We start from the raw sequence: 26,179 nt of genomic DNA on the forward strand, positions 1-26,179 counted from the left end.
TCATTCCAGCCCTCCCTCCAACCAGTCACCCAGAGGCCTGTTCCCAGGCTAGGGGGTTTACTTTGAAGGCTAATGGATATGGCCAGTTGCAGATGCTCAGCAGCAGCAGGGCACTATCATAGGAGTTATCTAAGGGCCTGAGTGGCCTGTGATGAATGGCTGGGAGCTGTGTGTCTTCACCGATCAATAAGCCACTAGCACCCAGATGAGCTAGATGCCCCCCCGCTCACCTCTCCCTCCTCTCCACACATATATCTCCCTCTCATAATCTCTGTATGTTTGTGAACTTCTCCCTCCAATTCATGGCCTGAATTGGACCATTGATCTTTTATCCTTGGCTTGTTTTAAATAAAGGGCCAGTATCTCCTCTCCACCCAAGCATGCAAGGTTTCTGACAGCAGTTATTGCTACACTGGCGGCAAAGTGCACAAACATTACTTTAGCCTGATCGAAGGCCCGTAATCGGAGAGGGAGAGCAGAGAAAATGAGGGAGTGCAGCATATGAAGCTGCAACCCCCACACACAGGAGCACCGCTGAGGTTTCCATCGCAAGGCTGATGCAAGCAGAGGTCCCATGTGGATGATCCACACTTGTAATGCAGACAAACACACATGCATACAGCAAACACTCAAGCTGTCAGGGCTCACTGAGCACAACCTGTCCCAGGGCACCTCAAACGGCCCCACCCAATCTGAGCTCAAATGAGATGTTGTCAGTTTACCCTCATCTTCGTCTCACTGTTGTGCACACATGTATGTGAGATCTCTCCAGACCACTAAAGCATGTAAATGTGTATTTCCTCTGCAGAACAACAGGTGTGTCATAGCCAATGTATGTGTTGGTTTTTGATCTGTTTTTTTTTTTTTTTTTCGCTCCGCACGCCTGCGCTCTGCCGGCAAGGGATTTGTGATGAAAAGAGCCGACTGGAAATCTCTCTGCCTCTCTTTCTTTCTTCCCTCCAGGGACTTTCAGTAGTCTGTATCCTCCTCTTCTCTCCTCTCCTCTCCTCTCCTCTCCTCTCCTCTCCTCTCCTCTCCTTCCCCCCCTCTAGCTCTGATCTTCCCTCTGATCTGCCGTTGTCTCTGTCACAAAGAGCAGATTCTCAGCCTGGTAATTGCATGTCTGCTGGCCACCACACCTGTTGCTGTCAATGCAGCGGTGTGGGAGAGAGGAGGGAGCTCTGCCCTCTGGCCTCTACATCTCTAACCCCCTCACCACCACCTTTTGCTGCGGGTGTAAGCCCACAGGGAGGTGGGAGCGCGATTCGGCGAGCAGTGTGTATGTGTGGTACGGGGTGCTCTCACTGTTGATTGTGTTTATCTGTAACCTTGAGCTTCACCTCCAGCGTGTGTGTCCGTGCAAATGCATGTGTGTGCCCTCTCAAACCTGGCCAGTGCTGACGGTTTACTCTCTCTCCCCCTAATCCTCCCTTCTCCTCTCTCCCCTTATCCAGAGCCTGGGCCCTTAATGAAGCTGGGGGTCAGCGGCAGTGTGCGGCTAATTGGCCAAGTTTGCCCGGGGCTCTGGCTGCCTGTGATTGAAGTGTCCAGTGAGGACCCACTGTGCAGCCGCCGCTGCACCCTGCTCTGTTCCACTCCAACAGCCAAGGCGCTCGCTGCACCCTTGTCTGCCTCTCCCTAGTGAGTAGCACCTGAGGTCATTCTATTTTCACTTACACTCCCAATACTTTGTCCAGTTTTCTTTCTTCTTGTAATATTTTCACGCAACAAAGAGTCTGCAGGCTCAGACTTTTACCTGAATCACCTGTCCTGCATGTTGCACCGTTTTTCTTGTTATCAACATTTTTCTTTTGTGTCTCATTTTTCTAAGCTCCTATGTGTCTCCTCTGTCTCTGTCTGCGTTTGTTTTTTATTGCTAGACTTTCATTCCCACACTCGGTCCCAACATTTTCTCACTTTCCTTGGCTTGTACCACCCTCACACTCTTTCACTTGCCACAGTGGGATTTGGGCAATTACCACGGTCCCCCATTGGCCAGCAGCCAGAGAAAAAAAACACAACTTCCAGCCTATTTCTCTTGACGATTGGTCCAACAGTCCCAGCCCTGGACAATCTGTATGGCACTGTTTTGAGTTAACAGTAGGGGTTTGGAGGCGATGGCGGAGGGTGTTGGGGTGTCTCTAATTAGTCGAGCCTCCAGTTTCTTCTTGTTAAGGCAGTCCTGGCTCCCATTGTTTGGCTGTCAGTACAAGAGTAGAGGTAGCGGGGTGATAGTGAGCTCTAGGGAAAGGACTGAGCAGATAGGGTGTGCAGAGGGGAGAGAAGGGAGTGAGGCAGCAGCTCTGCTTCCCAGCAGATAGTTGACTGTCTCACCTGGGAGACACTCTGGCAAGGCTCTGTCCCCAAGTGCCACAGTCCACCAACGGAGACACTTTTTGTTATTGTGCTCATAGGAGTGGAACATTTCTGGCTAGTAAACGGTCAGCACTGTGTGTTTTTGTGTCAGGAAACAATGGTCCAATTATAAGTCAAGTCTTAGCCTACAAGCTAGGATAAGTTATATTCTGTCAAAACTTTATTTGCACACCAGTAAGTTTCTATGCTTGTTTATTAAGGGCTGCAAGTCATTAAATTTGCTCTGATGCTCATTAAACGAGGATCCCCAGCAATTAACTGCTGCTGTTATAGTTTTATATAGACAGCTGTACGATCTTCCTCTGTTCATACTTCACACAGGAGTGGAAAAACTCCAGTCACCGTGACTCACTGAGGCGATGAGATGAAAGAAAAGGTGAAGAAATATTAACATGCAATTGCACACGGTGTGCCGTATATGAGCTTATCCACTGCTCACCACTTCCTCCTCAACTGTTTCTGTGGTGTACTTGAAAACCCAAAGCTGCCACAAAGCCCCAGGACTTGCTTGTTTCTTAGTGCTCTACACTCGTCCATCTGTGGAGGGCTTAGCTTGACAGACAACGCCTTTTCCTGCTCATCTTCTCCATAATCAGCTGTTTGCTTAGGTCATAACTCTTGTGCTCTACTTTTCCTCGCATTTCCTCCAGGCCTGTGTGCCTGCCAGCCTGCCCGCTGGTGTTAAAGATAAACAAAATATGGCTCATTTGAAATGTAGGCTACCCCAGGTGGCTGTTCTGCTTGTGCTGAATTAATAGTACTTGGGCAGAGAGACGGCTTTGCCCAGAGTACTTAAGCTACACTTGTGAACCAAAAACATGGCACATTAAAAATTCAGTTCATTCAACACTTTTGGAGTTGTGTTCACTGTGTTTATCCCGTTGTTGTTCCCATACTTCATCTCACATCCCAGAAGATGGTGTAAATGTCATGGTAATGACATGCTTTTTGGTGTCCATGAGGATTAGGTGGTGTCAATCATTTCTCCCATGAGGCTTTGCCTTGGCACAACCCAGGAGCAAAGAGGTACTTTGGGATGAATGAATTAGGATGCACAAGAGCAAACAGTTTTTTTTCCCATTTTGTTTTCTCTTGTTTTTGTTCTCCTTTTTTGTGATTGGAGGATGGGGCTTATATTTTTTCTTTTCCCTTGTGCGACACTGACCTTTTATCTGCTGCATTACTTTTAGATAAGTCTGAATGTTAATCAATGCAGGCACCTGTATAGTTCTGCACCCTTATTCATATGTGAGATACACCTTTAGTTTACCTTTTTGAATGTGCTCCTTTGAAGGATATAGCAATTATAGGTAAACAAGTATCCATTTAATGGATAGTAATACGTTTGACACCTAATATTTCAAAGAGGAGGCACATAGAAAATATTGTTTTTGAAGCAGGCTTCACGTTTGTTTAGAATATTGCTGATGGCGATACCCTAACTGGCACTTTTGAAGTTGGTTCAGGTTAATCAAGTGAGGAGAAAGCTGTCCAACATCAAAAGTCCTTTCTATGATATTCAAAATGACTCAGAATTTAACTATGCATCCCCAGAGATGAGAGTGAATAATTCATTTGTCACACTAAATCAAAGTGATCATCCTAACTTTAATGCCTGAGATCTATGGAAACTCTGGAATTGTCACAATGGTTTGTCAAATGACAAGGTGTCATGTGGGCCAAAAGCCCAGTGCTATTGTAAGGTCATGGTGGAAAAATTGTACATTGAAAAACGGCAAGAACCTGCTGTGTTTGTATTTGTTTTTTTTTTTCCTCATGGACCACAGAGCCATTTTTGTCAGTTTTCTCTGCAGTGATAAATGCATAATTTAATTCCCAGCTTTGAAAATGCATCATCACCAAAGCAAGGTATTGCAGTGCTGGCATAATCTAACACCTTCAGAATGGTGAAGGTGGTTAAAAATGCTGCTAGCCCCCTATAGACATGCCTGCCAGATGATAAACTATCACCACAGGCCAACACAGACATGAGGCACTCAACACTAGCCTACATTTGGTTTTCTCATCGAACACTGCAAATGCCATGTCCTTGCGGTACCAAAATAATAAAAAACACCTTGTTCCTGACTCATCAACCCTTTCCCACCTCCTCCGAGCTCCCCCAACTCCAACACGGTGCTGCAGCCCTCCATTTTTCCATCGCCCCCTGTGAATATCCAAGCTGTCGAGGCTGACTGGGCTGAACGTTTTCTTGCCAGGGCACAGTTGGAACAGATCCGGCCTCCGGGCCACATATACTGCTCCACTCCAGCCCCTGCAAACAAGGCCTGCCCTGCGCAACTGTCATCTAAATGCTAAGCGCTTTGTAGCTCCATAGTAGATTCCTTTTGTACATACTTAATCATGTTTTTGAGACTGTCCTATTGGAATGTAATAGCTTTACATGGTTTATAGTGTGCTGAGCTTGATGAGCTGCTGTTTGAATTTGCACTGAATCATCATTAGAGAAAGAGCCTTTGCTAATCCACAAGGTGTACAGTTCCAGAAATCTGTATCGATGATGCAAATGCTTTTTGTTTGGTTCCAGTGTTAGAGGATTATATGCTTTACTGTACTCAGAGGCATACTTTTTTTTTGAAGCAACAAAGTTTTGTAATGGTTTACAAAACTATCTACCGAGTTAATCGCCTCTCTGCCCCTTCTGTGACTGAGAAATGTGGCCGTCAGACTTTATGAGAACATAAGCTAAACAGCCAGGCCCACTGTAAGGGGAGGTACATTGAGAGACAAGCTCCAGACGAGCCTCTCAAATAGCTTCATGTCAAATCCACAGACATACAAATCTCCACAATGATCTGCCAAGTTTCTGCAGAATTCACTGGAGCAGGAATAGCAGAATTTCACGCCCCCGCCCCGAGTCTCCGCTCCCCTCCTCTCAGCCATCGCTGGACGGCGCTTGGCAGCAGAAGGTGATGGCAAACAGCTGCGAAAGTCACAGTGTTTTTGTGTGTGTGTGTGTGTGTGTGTGTGTGTGTGTGTGTGTGTGTGTGTGTGTGTGTGTACATGGTTGAATAGACTCACCAGATAAAGAACTGGGTTTTTATGTTTTTTTGTCTTTTACATCTTTTACATGGCAGCAGCCGAGACAGTTATACTAACATAGAGCTCACAGTGGAATGAATGAAATATGAATGTAGGTACAACATGCAAACTGCTTCAGCAGTTAAAAGGCTCCAGGTCTGATGTTTCACATCTGATTCTGCAGTTTTGTTGGCAGATAAACAAGCAGGAGCAAGTGGGGAAAGAAAAGATGATCATGGACTTCCTTTGCAGCTTAATTCCTTCCTGTGTCTGGCAAAAAGGAAGTAAAGTCAGCCTTTATTTTTATATTTGTATACAGTTTTTTTTTTTTTGCACTAACAGTGTTGTGTTTGCATGCTGACTAGCATAGGCATAGATTTTAGGGGATGCAGGGCATATGTCCCCCTCAACATTTAGAACATGTGCATTTATCCCCCCAATAAAAAATGCCTCAGACATGGGCCTGTCTTTTTTCTTAAGCACTTTTTATTTAACTCTCAAAATATGAATATGAATTATAAGCTCATATGACGACTAAATCCTTTGAATCTCTCTCAAAAAGTCTCAAAACCAATAAGCTGTGAGCCACCAGGTTATGTTTCTTGAGTTGACTTTTAGATGTTGTTTGCTAGTTTGCTAACTAATCATAAGGTAATGTTACCTACCCATACAAACTAGCTAGCTAAGATAGCAGCAGACAAGCTACTTGTCCAAAGACAGTCAAAAGAACAGCAGCATGTGATTTGTGGGACATATGAATTTGAGAGTCTGACTCCATTATATTCCATCCTGTTTTGAATTGTCAGCAAGTGCCTGAATTTTATGTTTTTCCTTACACAAATAAAGACATACCCACCATAAATTGATGCAGAAAAGACACAAATTGTTGCGTTCACCAGAATCCAGGAAATGAAGTGTTTGACACTCAAAATTTCCTGGGGGAGGACGCCCACGACCACCCCCCCGAGTGTATCCCCAGCACAGTTGAAACGAAACCTAGGCCAATGCTGACTAGTATCTTGTCAGGAAGGAAAACTATGAGAGAATGATTCAGCAGGTCCTCTGGATGCTTCTCTGCAGCTGCCAGAGATGTGACTGCTCAGAGTCACTGAAGTCTCTTTTATTTGGGTGTGCTGAGCAATATAAATAATGAAATGGAGCCAGTAATTGGTGGTTCTTGGTAATTAGGACCAAGCTGTCAGCTAGGGAAGTTGCCTCACTCTGATGCCGCTGCAGCAAGGGCAGTAATTACTATTATCCATGGGGGTTGTTGACACAACAATAATCCCATTCTCAACCAGGATAGCGGGGCTTATGTTTACTGTGCCCACTTTTAAGAGGTTCAGCCACAATAATGGCAAAGACATAAATCTTTAAGTATTTGTGTTAATGTCCGTCGAGTAGCTAAAACCAAATCAGCTAAATAAAGGAGGGAGACCTCCTTGTTTACAGTAATGGCCTTGAATGTTCCGCTTGGTGCCTGTGTGAAGAGCTCGTCCATATTTTCATTAGTCAAACAGTTTGACTTTTCCCCTGCAGGCGGTGTGACGCCCAACCATAAACAGCATTATCAACCATCTCAGCAGGTTTTCTAATACCCCTGTAATCCTGTCATTTCATTCATGGATACCGCCGGGGTTATTCTGGGCCTGGAGCGTATCTGCCCGCCTGTCTCTGCTCCTCTGTGTGAGAGATTGGATTCCCCAACTCCCCTTCTGCTCCATCTTACCACACACACACACACACACACACACACACACACATGCTAGCACACATGTTCATGCCCAAATGTTCGCTCATCTCTTGTCAGATTCCCGTAGTGTAAATGGGCTGGTCAGACCCGATGATATATATGGGGTAGAGGACAATGGTGCCGTATAGCCTGTGTAGGGGATGATTCCTTGTTGCGGATAATAACTTACGCTCTCAGTCTGTTCATCTGGCTCAAGACTTACAAGCACAGCATTTGCCCCATGAGATGGCGAAAGCGAATGGCCTCAAAAGCAGAGTACCCAGGTGACATTTCCTCTTCCTGCTATCATGCAAAGTAATGAACCTCCCGGTGACTCGCATGACTTCATGCAAGATAGTGTGGAGTGTGATTATTGGGTGGGTGGAAAGGGACAGCCTGGGGATGTGAAGGTGAGCAAAGGGAAGACGAGTTGCTGTTTTCACCTTTACAGTAGCACACAACACGCAAATTGCATCGGCTCTGAATTAAACATGTGGCACCTTGTTGCTTGAGGCGTGATGGACATTCAAACGTATTGCGAGGCAGAGAAAATGGCTTTTTAAGTAGACTATTTATGGTGAAGATATTGTATTCATTTGATTATAATAAAACATCCATTACACTCTGAGTGAACGGCATGGGGAGGTGAGGCCGGCAGAGTGCAGCTCAATGTAATAACAACTGCGCGTCTGCTCTAAATGAGCCAAGGAAAAGCGCGGGTTCCTGTAGATATTAGTTTCCTTTGTAGGGGTGCTCAGATCTGGTGATATGCTTCTTGAGGAGTAATAAAGAAATATATCTGTTTTTATTGTGCCTCGGCGACAGAGTTATGTTTAGAGCTAGTATAAAGAGCTGGAACATGGCGTAAAATGATATTATGGCCCATTAGGTGGGGGCCCGAGCTAAGCATCGCTAGCGGTAACCGAGGACTGGGGGTAATGGGGCCGCGGCGTATTGTCTGTGATCTGCTCTTTCACTTCTCACTGATTGAATCGTCTACATCACTGGCACTCCATCTCCTGGGGAACCGGAGTAGACGAGGTGATTTTGGCTGAAGACATCACTCTGTCAAACCTCGGAGATAAGAGAATAGGGTGGGGGAATTGAATGGGGGGGGGGGGGGTTCTGAAATGTAAAGGAAAGGTGACGTTCAGGAATTATAGTTAGATTGGTGTGTGGGACAAACTCATCCCAAAGCGTATAGGCGTTTCTTTTTCAGAATAGAAATCGTCTTGTTTTTTATAGCTGCACATGAGGGCTCTTGCAACAAAACGACAATATACATGGTTTACTTTAGTTGGATATCTAACTGTGAAGAGACGAAAATATAACTGCTCTCCAGCTGTCCTTTCTAGGCCTGCCTCTGCTGCAGTACAGCCTAAACCAATGCTGTCAAGGTTTTTAGTCTCCTGACCTTGTATCTCTCTCTCTCTCTGGTGTGGATCTCTACAGAGCTGGCCCTCTGCTGCTGGGGCCTTCCCCATTGGATATCTGTGGGAAGGGTGTTAGGATCATATTAAGGTCCTGTTCCTTCTGGCAGAACCTTTGCCGTGCACTTCCCTCAGGACCCGCTCCCGCTCGACATACTGTAAGGAAGGGTCTGCAGGAGGAGAGAAGCAGTAAATTAGCATACCTGGCTTCTCAGGAGTCTGCTGCTGGAGGATCGTCTACACCAGGGCACCCGCCTGTAAACTCAACTTCACCTCTATCCCTTGCCAACCCACGCAGTTCAAGTTGCGTGTTGAATAGGTCAGGCATTGTGTTGAGCGGCGTAGTTTATCTGCGGTACCGCGCAGCCAGCAAGGGGGCTCGGGAAGTAATCTGAACCAAGCAGTCGAGGAATTTCAGGCATCCTGAATGGAACCAGATGTGCGTTCTTGTGTTCACTCTGTCTCACAACGTGTGCTCTTGGTGGCTTCTTCTCGCACATAAGACTCAGAGACGCACACGAGTTTGCTCCTTGGTGCAGACTCACAGGCATATACAGAATCACAAGAATCCTGCAGGGCAGTCTGGCTTTCATAACACACCTAGATGATACGATAAGAAATGGGATCAGCTAGAAATGGCCACTGCAGACTTGTTTATGTTTGCATATCTTGCAACCTCCTCCTCCCCCCACAGATTACCAGTCAGATTGTGTTGTTTGTATATCCAGGGCTGTTTTGACCCTCAGATGAGCAATACACTCATCTCCCGCAGCATTTTGGAGACAGTTTGACAAATGTTTTCTTGCAAACTCGTGTGCTTTTTCTTTATTTTGTTTTTGTATTTTTTTTCATTTGGTGTTAACCTCAGTGAAAGAATGGTACAAAATGTGTGCAAGACAAAGTACTACCTCAACAACTACACAGTTGTTGAGAAAATTGAACAGGCAACAGGGTAAGTCATAGAAGAAAGTACTGGATATGCCAAAACCAACAGTTTCTCCTTAATTTATAGGGGAACACTGAAGAGATTACACAAACAAAGGACGGATACCTGACAAAAATATTTTTGTAACTAGAGAAAAAGCTATAATTAGAGGTTAGTGCACAGTTGATTCACTACTCCCCCCCCCCTCAATCTACTGGATGGAAAAAATCAAAAGCCGTAGAAAATGGAAAATAGCCTAGTGATCTAATAGACCTTTTTCATCATAGACAGTTAGTTATAGCTGTCAATCATGTTATTAATTATACCTGTGCTTTTCCTGCAATAATTTATAAAGTTATCTGCCTAGAAAAGGTCTGTTGCTTGGAAAATAAGAATGTGTTTACATGTCTGATTACCCTGTGACAATTTGTTCAGTGTGATATTGTGTTTGATCTACTGTGGCCTGTTGCCAGTTACAAATTCAAAAGCTCTGTAAAAATGTAAAAGTGTTAACATCACCATCTGGTTTCTGGCATTACACCCACATTGCGTAAGTGTTGACCCCGAGGCTTTGGCTAAAGCACTTAGATGGTTCCGCCAGCCACACACAAAGGCTTCTTCAAATCTATTCCACGTCCAAAGACTTGTTTCTCCTTCTCCTTGGCTCTGCTATACCATCAAAGGAAGTGGTGTTCATTGGCCGGGGCTCTTTCCTGGCAGGAATGTGTGACTAAGTGTGTGCGTGCTTGTTGCCTGAGCATGTAGGCCGGTATCAGCCATCACCACAGGAAATGACCAGCCGTTTGCTTTGAAGTCCCAGCAGAGTTTTTCATTATTCCTACTATCTCCGGAGACACAAGGCGACAGACCCGCCCCCCTTCTTACATTGCTGATGGTCTGCGCTCACCCTCCGCTGCTCCCCACTCAGAGCTGTGCCACCAAATGCCTGTTAGAATGCAGAACAAGGGTCTATTAGCATAGAGTATGGGAGTGCTGGCCGCCACAGGGTACAAACCCCAGCACTACCCCCTCACTTCTACACACCACACTTGCCTGAAAAGGCTGAGAGGGCACGTGTAATTGCATTTTCTTCTCCCTGTGCAGAAACTCGAATGCGAGACACGGGGAAATTCTAAGATTCCCCAACCCTGGCAGATCCTTCCACTTCCTCTTTCTCAGTTATTCCCACTTGCCTCACCGCTCACCTCCACCCCCTTCAAGCCTCCTCTCCTTACGCTCCTAGCATGTCGAAATGTGTGGCGTGCGATGAAATTAATTGGATCGCGGGGTAGAAGTGTTCACCCCCCTGTGGCGTGCTGCTGTGTGAGGTAAGATTGGCACACGCTTGCCAGAACTTGCTGGAAGACCAAGAGTTGCTCCGTTGCCATCGTGCCAATCTGGTGCTTCACTTCCTACACGCAGACTTACATGGAGTCAAATCTTTTCTCACACAGTATACTATACACTACTCTCCCACGTGCACGCACACACACGCACACACACACAAACAAAAAGTGTCTTTCCTCCAGTGCTTCATGCAATATATATGTACAACTTTCAGAGCAGGGAGGCAGATGTGTTGTTTATCTTCCAGTAGGGCGCATGCCAAGACAACATGCCTTGGTTGGGTGTGGTTGAAATCTGGGTTAGGAAATCCCTTGTTGAGGTTATTACATGCAATAATGCTAATGAAGCTTTTGCTCCAGTAATGGCATTACCAAATGGAAATGCTAACCCACATGTTCTGATCGAGCATCATAATTTACAATGACAGAATCCTAATGACTAAATATCTAGTCTACGAGCACCAGGACAATCTGGACCGTGTGTATGTTAATTCAGGCTTTTATGAGATACAAAAGCAGGGACTCTAGGCTACAAGCTGTTTGTGTGAAGTCGCTTGTAAAAAGCATGTTGTACCCTCTCCTAGAGGTGGCCTGTTTGTTGAAACCAGTGCCAGTGCTGATACCGTAGCTTAATGAATATAAACCTGCTGTACAAACCCCCTTTTTCATTTAGCAAATTTATTCCAAACTTCTCAATGCATGAGGGTTTTCTGTGTTGTATAAACACGAGCAGCCATACAAGAATGGAAATAGCAGCGTTTCAGGAGCTCTGGTGGCCAAGGGGGTTTAAGGCACTGACCATGAACTGCAGCATCCGCGGTTCAGGTCCAGCTGGGGATCTTTGTTGCATGTTGTTCCATCGTCTCTCTGCCCTCGTTCTCTGACATCCCTCTGCTGTCAGTCATATGATGAAGGAATGAAAGAGTTTTAAAATTGCAACGTCTTCTGAGTGAGATAAGGATATATATCCTGATGAATACCTGATCAAAGAATGAATAAGCAAGGCTGAAAATATGACCAGTGCCAACTTTCATGATACAACAGTCTCAGTAATCAATGCTATGGACACATTTTAGTCAGAACTCAAAAAGCATCAGGGTTCGATACCCGGCCCTACAGTGTCCAGCTTTTCCATTTTATGTGTGGAGCCTGTCTCGTGTTGTTATAAATGCTTTATCTGTTAAGAGGTTGCTGTTTGCCCCCAACCCCCCACCCCACTCCACCCTCACTGTCTGATCAGTGCTGTGTGGCTGTGGCTTTTTGACTTCTCTGTTTGGCCTTCTCCCTCCGTCCTGCCGGCTGGCTTTGTCTGATTTATGACAGTCTGGAGCTAATGGTACAGAACCAGGATTTGTGTCTGTGGTGTTGTGACTGGACCGGTGCCGGCTCATTGGCCTCCTCACTTCTCTCTCTCTCTCTCTCTGTCTGTCCATCTCCCTCTCTCTCTCTCTCTCTCTCTCTCTCACTCTCTCTGTCTCACTTACTCCCTCTGGATGAGGTGAGCAGCAGAGTGAGATGGCCGGTGAGCAACTCGGCTGTTGATCAGCATCCCCGTGCTCCGGCTCATTCGTCTTCATCACCACCACCGCCCACCCCCTCCGCACCCCTCTTCTTCTTTTTTTTTTTCCACTAGAGGAACCGGGCTGCAGGCAGGCGGAGGAGCCGACTCACCTTCAGACAAGGCCACCAGACCTTGCCTCACCTTTCATCCCCTTTCATCCCTCATTCTGCCCCAGCCCTTCCTCACACACGCACTCACACATACACATTTTCTCCTCACGCTCTGTCCCTCTGTGTCGCCACTAAAGACCGGGGCCAGGCTGCGAGGCAGGCAGGGGGCCTTATATGTGGGACTGTGTTAATTGGCACGGGAGTCAGGAGACGAAAGCCACGTTATCTGCCGCCGCAGCCCCCCTCCTCCAAACCCCCTCATCTCTCTCCTTCTTCCCTTCTCCCTCTCTCCATGTCTCTGGAGGCTGCTTCCATCATACCGCTTGCGTCGCCAGGTTTGTGAAGGATGTCGCTGCCAGCTGTCTTTTTCATGGACGGCTGCCAACCTTTCCCCATATCTTCCGTCCGTTGTCATTTCCTCATTTATTCCCATCTCACTGTTTTTTTTTTTTTTCTTTTTCCTCACCTCCCACCGTTTATCTGTTAATGAACTCTGTGTCTCGAGCCCGTTTCTGTTTTCCAGCCTTGTCTCAGTGTGGGTTTTTTTTAGGCGAGGACAGGGTGTTATGGAGCCCTTGTTGGCACATTGGCGCAGTGGTGCCAAGGTCGGGCAGGGCGGAGAGCGCCCAGGTCGGCAGACATTCTGTGTCCATCGCACCATGCCAGCTCTGCAATCTGTGAGCAGTGTGTTAAGCGCACAACAGACACTCCATTTCCCACTCGGCCTGCCGGCGTTTGCCTTCTTCAGTGGCCCGATAAAGGTCAGAAGAGCACAGGCGGACAAAGAGAGCTTTATATCCCATCTGAACAATGAGAATCCAAATCGATCGGCAGCTTCTGCTCAACCTTCCTCTCTTTCCAGCAGGCCGAGCAACATATTTTCTGCGTGGAAGCAGTCCTACCGTGCCGTCTTCAACCCTGAATGAGTTCTTTGCACTGTGGGTGAATTGCAGCACGTTCTATTTGTGAGTTTTAGATAGAAAGAGATGTTGACAGACAGAAGCAGAGGCGATTATTGTACATGCGTCTCGGGCCATGTAACGGAGACTGTTGAGCGCGTGGCTGATGTGGCCCACACAGACCGCTTGTCCCATTCAAGCAAGAGGGGATGAGTGGGTGGGTGGGGGGTTTTCTATGAGTCTAGAGACGTTGTATTTGTGTGCGTGTGTGAAAGTGAATCCATTCGTGTCTGTGTTTTAGTTGCTCAGTAGCTCTGCCTCCTCTGGTGTACAAGTGCTGTTAAGCCCTCCTGCACTTCATCTGACCCCGGCCTCCTGTGAGGTGTCATAGCGAGCCAAGTGTAAAAGAGATGTATGCCAAAGACATGAAATCCCTCCTCTTGTGAAAGTGAAACAATCCCTCCTGCAGACAGACAGACACACACACATACACGCACACAGAGGGAGGGAGGGAGAGAGAGAGAGAGAGAGCACATTTACAGCAAGTTAGTCATTTCTTTTGTTCACTTTATATCTTTTGCTCCAGAGTTCTGGGTTTATAAATTAAGTTCACTTGGCCTTTGATTGTATCAATTAATCTGAACTGGCAGTGCTTTATGTGGAACACACAGGGCAAGGCTAATTGAGCCTTTAAACCAGTTACATAGAAGAATTTGTCATTAGTCACTGTGCTTCAAATCTGAGCAGGGCCTTCCCACTCTCTTTCTCTTTTCTACTATTTCTATTGATATTTGCTGTCTTGAGTTGTTTATCTGCCTGCTTTTCTGCCTCTGTTTGCCCTTGTACACCCCAAGAAGCCTCTCGGTAGTGTTACATCCTTGGTAATGTAGGCTTTTGAGCGTTGGAGTTTCAAATATCCTCTCACTGATGAACTACTTTGATACCCTTGTTAGAGTGAGCTGATTTCACCATCGGGGGAATTAAGGCCGCTTTTGTACGCCGTGGCTCCTCTGTGTCACGCAGAGCTGTGATAGTGCCTTCTCTCTGAGAAATAGAGGAGCAGGGACGGAGGGGGTGGGAGGGAGCAGCTCTCTGATCTTCTGCCTCTCTCAGAACCATCTGTCTGGTGCTGGCCCAACATTCTGTGCTGCTTAGTATTAGCACTTACAAATATATACATTTCTCACATCTTAGCTTTTGAGTGCAGTCGTACCCCTCGCTGAGTTATGCTCGTCAGGAAGATGGGAAGCGAGAGCAGATTGGAGCCGGGAACGGGCTGTGGGAGCGATGCCTGCCATTGCTTCATTGACAGGAGGGGAAGCAGGGAGGGAGGGAGGGAGAGAAGGAGAGGGGGGTGCACACGATTGGATAATGGAATCAAGGCTGTGGATTGGCTGTGTGATCAGGGTTTGTAATATATCCCACACTGGCTAATGGAATATGTTTGCTTCCAGCAGCTTGATATCACAGCAGGCAACATTAACTCTGAATACTGGTATATGTGCACATATATCATTCTTATTCTTATATTTCCCTTAAGCACACATTAGCAACAGGTTTTGCAGAGCAGCATCGTCAAATCACTAACGCATGTGAGGACAACAGAGCTCAAAGCCTTTGATAGCCCCAGTGAATATGTGAACATGTATAAGTATGCATTTTACTTTTTATTTATTCCGCGTCTGCCAGATCATTCGTGCTTTAAAAGATGGTGTTGCTCTGTTAGTCAAAGATAGAGGCTTAAGAAGTTTTGGGGCACAAGCAAAGTGATATTCACAAATGCTAATAAGCTACATCTAGTGTGGCACTCTTCTTGACAGTTGTCAGTGTTAGGTAAGCTTCTGAGTCGTACAGCAGGATGATTTGGTGTTAAGTCTGTCTGCTCCTCTTTTTTTTTCTTTTTTTTTTTTTTAGGAGATATCTTGGGGTGAGCAGCTTTTATCCAAGGCTTCCATTTCTCTTTAGAAGCTGGTGACTGACTCTCCCGCCCCTCCTCCTCGGTTCCTCGCTGCTGTGAAATGGAATTGCTTTCTCGTTCGTTAAAGATTTTCTTGTCGCTGCCTCGTACTACTCCAGGAGTGAGATCACTTGAAATGGCTGAAAGTTCTCAAACACCACTGGAGAATTATGGTGTGGCAGCAGCGGTGTGGGGGCGCATTGGGGAGGCAACATAAATAAAGAAAATTGCTTTTTTTTTTCCATTTTTCTGAATTAAATCTGTTTGGGGGGACTTTTTTTTTTTTTTTTTTTTGACAACACACAAATTAATTCTGGCAAGTTGTCGCTTTACATTAAAGCATGAAGTGGTCTGCTGGTGTAAGGGAAAGCAATCCCTCTTCTGGTTGCCATGGAAGCAGGTGCGTTGTAGCATTGGGTACCAGCCGTGTTGGTTCTGCCAAAACCACTGCCCACCTATATCCTATAGGCTTTTCTGGGGGTGAATGGTTTCCCTTTCAGACCATCCAGTCCTCGGTGTGAGAACATTTTGCCCATTTTTGAATTATACTGGTATTTATAAAACCCTGTTCTCATGTGTGCTTTACTCCAATCCTTCCATGTGATCTCTCCCTCTCACTGTAAGAATCAAACGGCAGAGGATAATCTGCATGTGCTCAGAGTAATCCCCCTCTTTTTAAATTATGTTTCTCTAAACAGTTGTTTGTAGTGAATAAGCAGTACGAACTTTCTCACATGGCTCCCCTCGTCCAGCTCCTCCTTTTCTCCTCCACTTGTTCTTTCCTCTTTCACTCTCATCACCAGCTCCATCTGCCCCAAAACAACACAACTGTTCCCCGCGTCTCACACCCATGCCCCGGTACCCACGGTCGTTGGCGTACCAGTGCAGCATCGCTCGGGGAGTGTGCAGCGCCAATCTTAATCACATTGGGTGAGCACACCTGTGAAAACAGATGTCCACCGGGGCTGGCATGCTGTTCCTCTTTAGGGTGGAGCGTCTGTGTATGGCTTGCCGCCACTCCTCCTCTTCCCTCCCTTTACTATGCGCAGAGTTAGTCGGGTCCCCAGCAGGCAGGCCTGGCCCCGACACCCAGACAGGAAGAGCCTCAGGCAGGGGGCAGGAAGCACCGGTCCCCGGGCTTTACCCCCTGCTCTGTCTATTTTAATATTAGTCTGGCTTACAGATGATAATGAGACAGTGTGATCAAAGACACAGAGCCTCTCTACCTCTCAGAACAGAGCAGACATGTTGATATATTATGAAAAACAAAATAATTTCTATCAGGAATTTGAAGCTGCTGTGATCCTAAATCAATTTTTTATCCCTTTTCATGAGAGAATTTGATAAACACCAGGTGTTGACCTTTTAAAATGAACCCCTCAGATTATGAATGGATCTCAGTCATAAGAAATGGCTTACACTGATATTTGCCATATAGAAAGGCATTAGTATAGACGTACTATACGATTAAGTGCTTTATGATGGCATTAGTCAGCACAATGTTGTGTTTTGTATAATTACAGTCTTATCTGATGGGCGGCATCTTTTAAAGCCAGTGTCACTTATCTGTGCTTTAGCCTAGACGCGTTTGGAATAATGCACGTCGTTAAAGTGGTTCGTCAGATAACTACTGGTGTTAATGACTTAACCAGACAGAATGATCTGTATTAGTGAATTTTAAAAAGGCAATAAGGGCATCACTAGCCTTAGTAGAAAAGGATTATGTGTTTTCTATCCAGCTGTGCTTTCCCATTTACCGGTCTAAAACCTCATTCATTTCATACTGCCAAATCCTCCTCGCTGCTCAGTCTCACAAAGGTGCTTCTCCTAAGTGCCCCACCTACATCGACACAGACCCTGCCAGAATCTCTCCTGCTTCTGCCCACCCAGGATGCACATGAGCTAATGTTTAAAGTGTCGCTTCACCCAAATTATAAAAAAAAAACCTCAAAAAAACAACAAACATATTTTCTCCCAAACATTTTGTGGTTTCTAGACATAAACGTACTTTTAGATTTTGTGTATCTGGAGTTTTCCACACCAGAGGTTTCTACTGTCACCCCGACCCAGTGGAAGTGGAGGCAATTTTGGTTTTGGTGCTCACAGCAGTGAAAAATTATATTTAAAAAAAAAAAAAAAAAAATCAACAGCAGTGTGTCTTTCCAGAAATGGTGACTCCATTACTCTGAATAATCCACAGCCCTCACTGTGAAGTTTTAATTTGAACCACTTTCTGCAAAAGGAGTAGGGTCCTGTCTTCGCATTGGGATGGGATTTATATCTCTACAGGGGACGGAGTGATTTCAGTATTACCTAGGTTGGGTAGTGATTTTAATCTGGTCGGGAGAGGATATATCTGTGACTTGTCTCCCCTGGCCCGCTGATAATTAGAGCCCAAATTATCTACTGTTTTGTAGCAAACTTGCTGGTCCTCCTATAATTTTTATTGGTTTTGTGACAGCACCAAAAGGATTTTGCTAACCTGATAGATCACTTGTTAAGTCATGAGTTCTTTTTTTTACTGATCATAATGTGTATCTCCATACTATATTTGCATACATGCCTATGCTGTCAGTTACCCATATGCATATACAGATACATACAAATAAAAAAAGTCATGAGTTCATACAATAAAGATAAGGATAAACTAAACAAGACAGAGGCTATGTAAGCCCATTAAAAGGGCTGTCTACCTTTGTGTAGCTTAGTGTGTGTAGTGAGCTATGTGTGTTTATTACTGCTGCATATGCCAGTGCCTTTCAAGTAGTTTGTAATGGTCTCTGTTAATAAGAAACTGCAGCTAAATAAGAACCCTGGGTCACATGATGCCCACAGCATATCATTGTGTTTTATAGAACCAACTCCTTTAAACTGTCAGTGACTAAAATGGCATCTTTTTATTTCCCACTTCCCCCCTGTAATATTAATCCTGTCCAAAAGGGGCTTATGGAAACTTTTCACGCTACAAACAATATCCCATTCACCTCCATCCTGTCGAGGTGGAGATAAAACCATCTGCATGGCTTGATACTTCTAGAAATAAATGAGAATTACCGTTTTAACAATTCTGCATTGAGACACATGACACACCCAGTCAGCTCACTGCCCTGACAGAGCCCACACCCTCCCTCCATCCCTGTTCCAGCCTCCGTCCGCTGCTCCATCCTCTCGTCCGTCCAGCATTGATCCAGGCTCTTATCTCCACTCTGATCCCTGTGTTATTTCGGGAGCATAGGGATTGCTTAATGATCTATTGACCCGATGTATCGATCTGTACAGTCAACCACAATGGACCATCTACTAAAGAGGGGCCTGTAGGGCACGCACTCCTCTCTTGCGTACTCCCACTCATCTCGTGCCCTCCCACCTCCTCTGCAGCCAGCCTCCGTGCTCTTTGGCTCCCTGTGTAACCCCCATAGAGATTAGGTCTTAATGTGCTTTAAGCATCTGGCTTGTAATGTGGTCTATGTATTTTTGCTATTTAACAGCGCTGTCGAATGCTGATGACATGGCTCAGCTAAATCCGCTCCCTGTGTTTTCATTTAACTTAATGTCTGGGTGCATATGAGTTTCTGACAATGATTTGTTGAGCTACTCGTGTGAATTGTTTGAAGCAAGACTACTGTACCTCATTTGAAATGTGACTCTCTGCAACAACCATGCTCCATGTTTAAATCAGAAACATGGGCCCAGATTGAGTTGAACTTGAAATGGAGCTGATGCGATATGAGGCCTTGTCCAGCTCTAGTTTGCCTACGTGTGACGTTAGCTTGAGTAAACTTAAAGGGAAAGCAGATCACTTCCTGGCAGGTTGTACGGAACCTATTTATAAACATCCTGTTGTGAATAAGGATATACGTATAACCTAACAAATGTGAAGAAACCACTTAAACACCTCGACACATCTGATTGGATCTTGTTCCATGCCTTGTTTGCACTGTGGCACCTTCAAGCGCGAGTGCAGTTGTTGTGACATGTTGAGCTTGTTGTGGGTGAGATCCTCAGGGATTTTCAAGACACCAATAAATGACTCTACTGTGTTTAATGCATTTGCTGGGGTTTTTTTCTGGTTCTCTGTGATTGTTTTTGTCATGCAAGCCGCACAGCTTAAAGATGGCATGGGTGGTCGGTCACCTGTGCCTGCCTGCCCGTGACAGCTTCTGGCCGGATTTCCATTACGTTTAGTATGGATTTTTATGGCCCCAAGAGAATCATTTATAATCATTTGTCCTAACCTCTCATCTTGTGCCACCATCTGGTAAAAAAAACTACAAAAAAAAAAATCCCATAACATGTTTAGCTCAGCTCAGTTTGCTTTAAAAGTACAGTGTAGTAGCTTTTTCAAATTCTTTTGTTTCGTCTTCACGAGTACAAGTCTGTGGCCCAGTTGCTGATGGTGACGCTAGGGGAAAGGTAAGTGGGTTGCGTAAAACATTTGGATTTATCCTTCACTACATTTAACGTAATCACCTCTTGTTTACTCTTTGTTGGCCGGCTCTGGTTGCAAGGTGATCATGTGACACCGTGCGATGTGATGTGGCGCATGATTAACAGTGAAAGTTGTCCGGTCAAGGGCAATCTAAATGGACTGCCTGCGTGCATGAATTATTGATATGCACAATTTATTAATTTGTGTGCTAATTTGTGAGCAGAGATGAATCAAAAATCTGTCCTCCTAATACCTGCCTGTTTTCAGACAATTTAAGCTGCTCTCTCAGGATGATCTACCAGTTGTTTATTCTCTCAGGTGGGGAAACGTCTTTTAATTTGAACTAAGGTGCTTAAGAATAAGACAGGCAGCAAAAAAAAAAAAGAAAAAAAAACTATTATAAATGGTACGTGTTTTTTTTTTTGTTTGGTTTTTTTTTGTTTGGTTCATTACTTTTCTATTTTGAGGTGTAATCACCCTCTGTGGTTTGGTAGCAGGGCTGCACACTCTCTTGTTTCATCACAAACATTAACTCCTCATGTTTTATTAATATGACCTAAACCTGTTGCTCATCACAGCCATTAACAGCTAAATGAAAGTATTTACACCTTTGCATGGGGCCTTGTTAATTATGACTGAAATTAAACTTAAGGTCATTTCACTGTCATTTGGTACAACAGTCTAATATTACAAATATGCTAATATCCTGCAAATTTTAACTGTATAATCCTAAAACCACAGTATGTTGTAAACAAGACTATCATGCACCTCTGACATTAGAGGTACAGGCAGCCACGGTAAATGCAGTGGCGCAACACGGCGCACAGATTGCATGATGTGATTGCGAGTGGTGACACGGCATACGTGGCATTATGAAATTAATGTGGCCTGATCGATATCGGACGACTTTCGAGCAGCTCAATTTTACACTTGCTGCAGGGAACAGATGGTACTCGCTGATAATGTTGCTGGAGGTGGATCCATGGCAGAGGAGATACAGAGAGTGGAGACCAGATCCTCTGGAGCACTGGAGAGCGGAGGGAAGAAAAAAAGAGGTTAAGGCGCTGTGTAATACTTATTCACACAACCTGCATGGATGAATAATTCCCTAATCAGATTTATGTAATGAATAGTTAATTGCACATCAGCTCCGGCTGTACACAACACATGACCCCTCCCGAGCTCCACATTCATTTACACACAAAGAGCAGCAGCACAGTTGCCATGTAGAATGATATCTGTACTCTTGTGCTGTTATCATCAACATCAATGCGTTGTGTAGCTGGAGGGCATAAATTTGTGTTCACACTGTTAGAAGGAAAAACATTCTAGTGGCATTCAAATATTAAAATACACCCACAGGCACACTAATGCCTCAGCAGCAAGAGTGTGTTACATGGTATTCCTGCTTTCTAAGGCAGAGAGGATACCTGTTGAAGAATTTCAGGGTGCCGAGAAACCTGTCGAGTCTATAATTGATAGGTCTTGGCGTTGCATTGATAGGACCAGGTATCTATGTGAAAATAGGCCTCTATCTACACCTCGTAAATCTCTCAGTCATGTCAGGTTGAATCTGCTCAAACTACACGTCCTGGGGGAACTGGTGAACGAGACAGGCGCCCTGGTGTTGAAAAGCTTGTTATTGGAGCCCATACCTGTTCTGGGATTCCTTTTGGGCCCCTGTGATTACAGTGGCTCAGCCAGGCCATGTTTGTGTGCATGCCTGTCACAGAGTGCGAGTGTATTTCTGTCTGTGTGTGAGAATATGTGCCCCATCGAGTTCGGTGTGTGTGCGCAGTTTGTTACTTGCATGGCTCACTTAGAGCTGAAAGCAGGACTGAGTGAGGGATCAGAATTCTTAAAACCAGTCTGGGCACATCTGGTTGTGATTGGCAGGAGAAAAAAGGGTCCTTGTGTTCTGGGAACTGGCAAGAAAAAGCCTGACCCAACCCAGTATAACCCAGCCCAGTACAGTACAGAGCCAGCCAACATGGAAAAAAAAAATCACCAACAGCAGGACTGCCCCCCTTCACTCCTCCCTTCTCTTGGCCAATTCTCATAATCCCATAGCAAAGCCCCTGGCAGCATTTTTTATAAACACTGTTCAGGGCTCTCCCATTCCTTCCATTTCAATATAAAAAAAAATAGAGGCTGCCGTGAGCCAGGTAGACCCAGAGCTCCATTACTTTTGGCAGCAACTCTTGTCTGGGATAATGATGCCCCGGGGGGTAAGAGTGCGCCTGAATGTCTGTTTGCTCATCTCGCCACCTTAGTCGGAGTAGGAGGAGGGAAAATTGCTATGGGCAGGCGGTATATTGAAAGGCATTTCATGGTGGGTGCTAAAATGGGTTATTCCTCCATCTGTTTGATTTTCAAGTTAAAGGTTGGGCAGGTCTCGCCATACTTTGTGTGTAAAGGATGGCACACTACAGATTGAGCACGACAGAAAAGCCCCCCCCCGCCACCCCCTTGTCTTCAACCAAGCGTAACGTGGAACAGTGGCAATTAAAAAGTGATGCCAGCGTTTACAGCCGCTGCCTGGAGCCATTGTTTGCCCTGCCTACTCTCATCGCGCTCATTATTTGGACCGACGTCTTTACCTGTGGCACGTCAATGTGGTGCTGGTTTAGGAGATAGCCCGGCTGGCTTCTCCCAGGTGGCTGCAGCTGAAAACAAGCCCTGTCACCTCAGTGAATCCAGCTCTAATTCAAATGGAGTGTGTGCGTTTAGCCTCCTGAACCCGCAGCCCTCTGCCTGGACGCAGAGACGTTAAAAGTCCAGCTCCAGCTGCAGAGAGAATATCATGGCTTCTGTTATTGTGCCTTTAGTGCTGCAGAGACTATTTACCGTCCTTATTAAGCAGGCTGTCTGGTGACTGGGCAACAAAGCTGGGTGTGTGGGTATTCTCTATGTACTGTACGTGACACTGCTCAGTTTGGGATGCGTATGTGTATGTGTGTGTCTGTGTGTGTGGAGGCAGGCAGGCAGGCAGGCAAGTTGCCTGAGGCAGAGAATTGAAGCCAGCGCACTACTGGTGTTTCCACACATGCCACAGATCCAGTGACCCTCACCAGCATAATGACTGCCGGGTTAATTCCCCAGGAGTGGCCTTGTGCTCAGAGGGAAGAGATGAGAAGAAGTGTGGCGAGGAGGGTGATACAGCAGGCCACAGCTATACAGTCTGCTGCAGATCCTTTTCTTCCATGTAACACAGAGTGATCTGTTTCTGCCCCATCCTTTCTGATGGGATTTTGCAAGCTGCCAATAATCCACTGGCATTGCAAGGAGCATCTCTCTCTCCCTCCCTCTTGTTTTCTTTCTGTTTCTCATTCTCATGGATTTTTAAGCTAAAAATAATTTTCACCACAAATGAGTAGAAAGCTGAAAGGGAGGGGGCTTGTTTTTCTTTCTCTTTTTCTTTTTTTTCCCTCCATCCCTAAATCATGGCTGAAATGTTTGAGGCAGGGTTTTGCTGGCACAGAGCAAGAAGTGGAATTACACAGTGACAATCTCCTACTCCATCTCTGAGGCACTGTAAGACGAGGCAGAAATGCCCATTTCCCCACCGCATTAAGTGATTTGCAGACCAGCGTTTGAGTAGGATTGTTCATGGGGAGCACATGAGAAATCATCCATTTGCATGGCATTTTCTTTGTCAGAGAGATGTTAAGTGCTGTTGCCATCTTCCTCTAGACACTGTCAGTTAAATTGTTCCCATAAATAATGTTTTCAAATGAGGCTGCAGTTATGGCGTACATGGGAATGTCCCTGAATAATACCCCACAGGCCTGTTTGCCCTGCTTGTATCTTAGTGTATTTACTTTACATAGCTGTAAATCCTTAGCGCTGCATGGCTGTACAAGCCCTGTCCATTAGTATTCAAAGTGCACAGTAATGAGATGGAAAAAGTAGAAATAAGAGTGCAGTGTGAAAACTCGCCGTTGAATTTGGACCTTTTGATTTTCAGCAACTCTCTACAAATCCCAGTTCCTATCTGCTGTGGCTGCAGTTTGTGTTTTGTGTGTATTTGTGTTGATGAGAAGGCTGCCAGTTCGACTGTTATCTGGAGGGAAGAAGGAGTGTGTGTGCACATGTAAGTGTGTGTGTGTGTGTGTGTGTGTGTGTGTGTGTGTGTGTGTGTGTGTGTGTGTGTGCGCAGAGCGATGGCCGCGCTCCCCGTTGTTACATAACGATGAGATATTGAGTGTGTGACCTGTACCACTTTATCTCACCCAGCACAGATTGCATTCCATAATCTAATGAGACAGATATTCTTTAATGGAAATCCTGGACAGGGTCATGATTGCCATGATAAAACTTAAGGTCACACTTCACATTACACAAGGCTGGATCGCATACATACATTATTACTGCGGAGAAGACACTGTAATCATATGTTGCATCATATTATTTCTTTGCTTATTGAACAAGCTGAAATTGCTCACGCTGACAGACGAGCTGCAATGACAAAAACCCTGTCACTAAGTAATTACCAGTAAATCATTGCATTATGAAAATGTGGAGGACAGAGGGGCAGGGATGAGCCCAAACAAGCACACTATGCAGAAAGTGGTGCACGTGGCTGCTGTAAAAATGTGAGATGACTTTAATTGGTCACATAAATGAGGTCACCACAGTTTCTGGGTGTTAGCTCTGGAAATGTTGGGCTTCAAGTAATACAGACATCACACAGCAAGCTGTGATTGCACAGTGTGCACGATACGGGCGTGCAGAACAAACCCTATGGAAAGTCTCACCAGACTTGGGAGTTTGCTGCAGCAGCTTTAAGATTAAAAGCCTCATTGCCATAAACAAGTCTTGGACATTTGGCCTGGGCCTTTACTAGCTTTGGCACTATGTGAGATTTTCCACTCCCTCAAAAAAAAATTAAAAAAATTAAAAAAAAGAGACAAAAGAAAAAAATAAAGAACAGATTAAGTAAATATTTTTTCTTTCCTAAAATCTTTGTCGGCTGGTAATTCCAACACAAAAATTCTGTCAACATCAGAAGCATGTGTGGAGAAACCTTCTTTCAATTCAGCTTTTATGTTTAATGCATTGTTAGGGAGAGCAGCTCTGCGACGCTGCGCTAAATTTTTGAAGAGGTTTGATGACAACAGAATGAAAGTGTCGCTTGCAAAGAAGAGATGAACATGGTTGGAGAGGGGAGGTAAACAACATCATAAGTAAAGCAAATGTCAGCACAAACTGCTGCATCAGCTCACAATAAATTCCTCGGCTGGACCAACGCTGAGACAGAGATGCAGCGACGACAATGCCATCAAGCGAAAAAGTCTTCCCACCAGACGGTGAATCATCTTAATTGACGATCAACAATATAAGCAGTGGGCCTTAATTATGCCTGAATGAAAATAGAGACAAACTGCGTGAGCGATACAGCTGGAGGGAGACAAGAAGAATGATTGCAGAGGGAAAATTACCATGGAGATTTTCTTTGCATTGCTTTGGCGCTTTCGCCAGTGGACAGCTGCTTTTTGGTTTCAGCTCAGTGTAGTTGGTGCTGAGAGGGAGAGAGTTTTTTTTTCTTTTTTCTCTAGTTTCAGTATCTGAAGTCAGAGGCCACACATATCCCCCACTTTCCTCTGTTTCTGTCTGTCTCTGACTAGCTCCCCTGCCTGTTTTCCCTTTCTCTTTGTCCCTGACTTGCATGCCTGTATTTGCTGGAGGGTTTGTATGCTTCATGCCACGGAGGGACCCCGGCTGCACAGATGTGTTGCCTGGCTTGCAGTTTTTAGCATTTGCCTGGAGCAGCCACCCCCTCCAGGACCACCGGCCCTGATGAAGAGCTGCAGAGGCTCCATTTGGCAGCTTCTCATTCGACATGGGGCTTCTGTCCCCAGACGTCTTCTCCCCCCTCCTACCACCTCTCTCATCCTGAGTGCTCCTTTTGAAACAAGGGAAGCTGCCAGGAGGGGGGAGAATCCATCATTACTTTGGCCCAGGGCGCTATGTTTAACTTTAGCACCCAAATGGAAAAACGTGCACAGCACTACAAGAGGGTGGTGATATAGGGACCCTCTCCTGCCTCCGTCCATTGAAAAAAACTAGGAGAGGAACACTCAGCTCACCCTTTCGTTCTGATTATCCATCACCCCGGAGCTTGTTGAAAAATCATTTACTGTACGCGAAGGTGATTGACGACACAAAAACGGAGTCCGCATGCCCGTCTCATCAGTCCACCCCCTCAGACATAATACTCTGCCTCAGAGGACAAACGTACACACACACAAACACACAAACGCACAAACAAACAAACAAACACATTCCAAACACAATCTCAAATTGTTTATAGAGATGTGACACTTAAAGTTCAAAAGAGGCTGGGGGGTTGTTGTTGGCAGAAAACATCAC

The 26,179-nt window shown here is 45.4% G+C and overlaps 1 protein-coding gene across 2 annotated transcripts in view; it reads left to right on the forward strand.

The window, feature by feature from the left end:
- Positions 1-26,179, forward strand: part of plxnb2b (plexin b2b) — a 122,105-nt gene that overhangs the window by 22,713 nt on the left and 73,213 nt on the right. Inside the window, exon 2 of one of the 2 annotated variants that reach the window (XM_071493786.1) lies at positions 1,455-1,641. The exons of the other annotated variant lie outside the window; for it this stretch is intronic. The gene's annotated coding sequence lies outside the window, so the exon portion shown is untranslated. The remainder of the gene's footprint in view (positions 1-1,454; positions 1,642-26,179) is intronic. 2 annotated transcript variants of the gene reach the window in all.

This window comes from Trachinotus anak, unplaced genomic scaffold, assembly GCF_046630095.1.
Source record: "Trachinotus anak isolate AG129_WGS33_773 ecotype Australia unplaced genomic scaffold, CSIRO_AGI_Tana_v1 ptg000002l, whole genome shotgun sequence".
NCBI classification, from domain to species: Eukaryota; Metazoa; Chordata; class Actinopteri; order Carangiformes; family Carangidae; genus Trachinotus; species Trachinotus anak.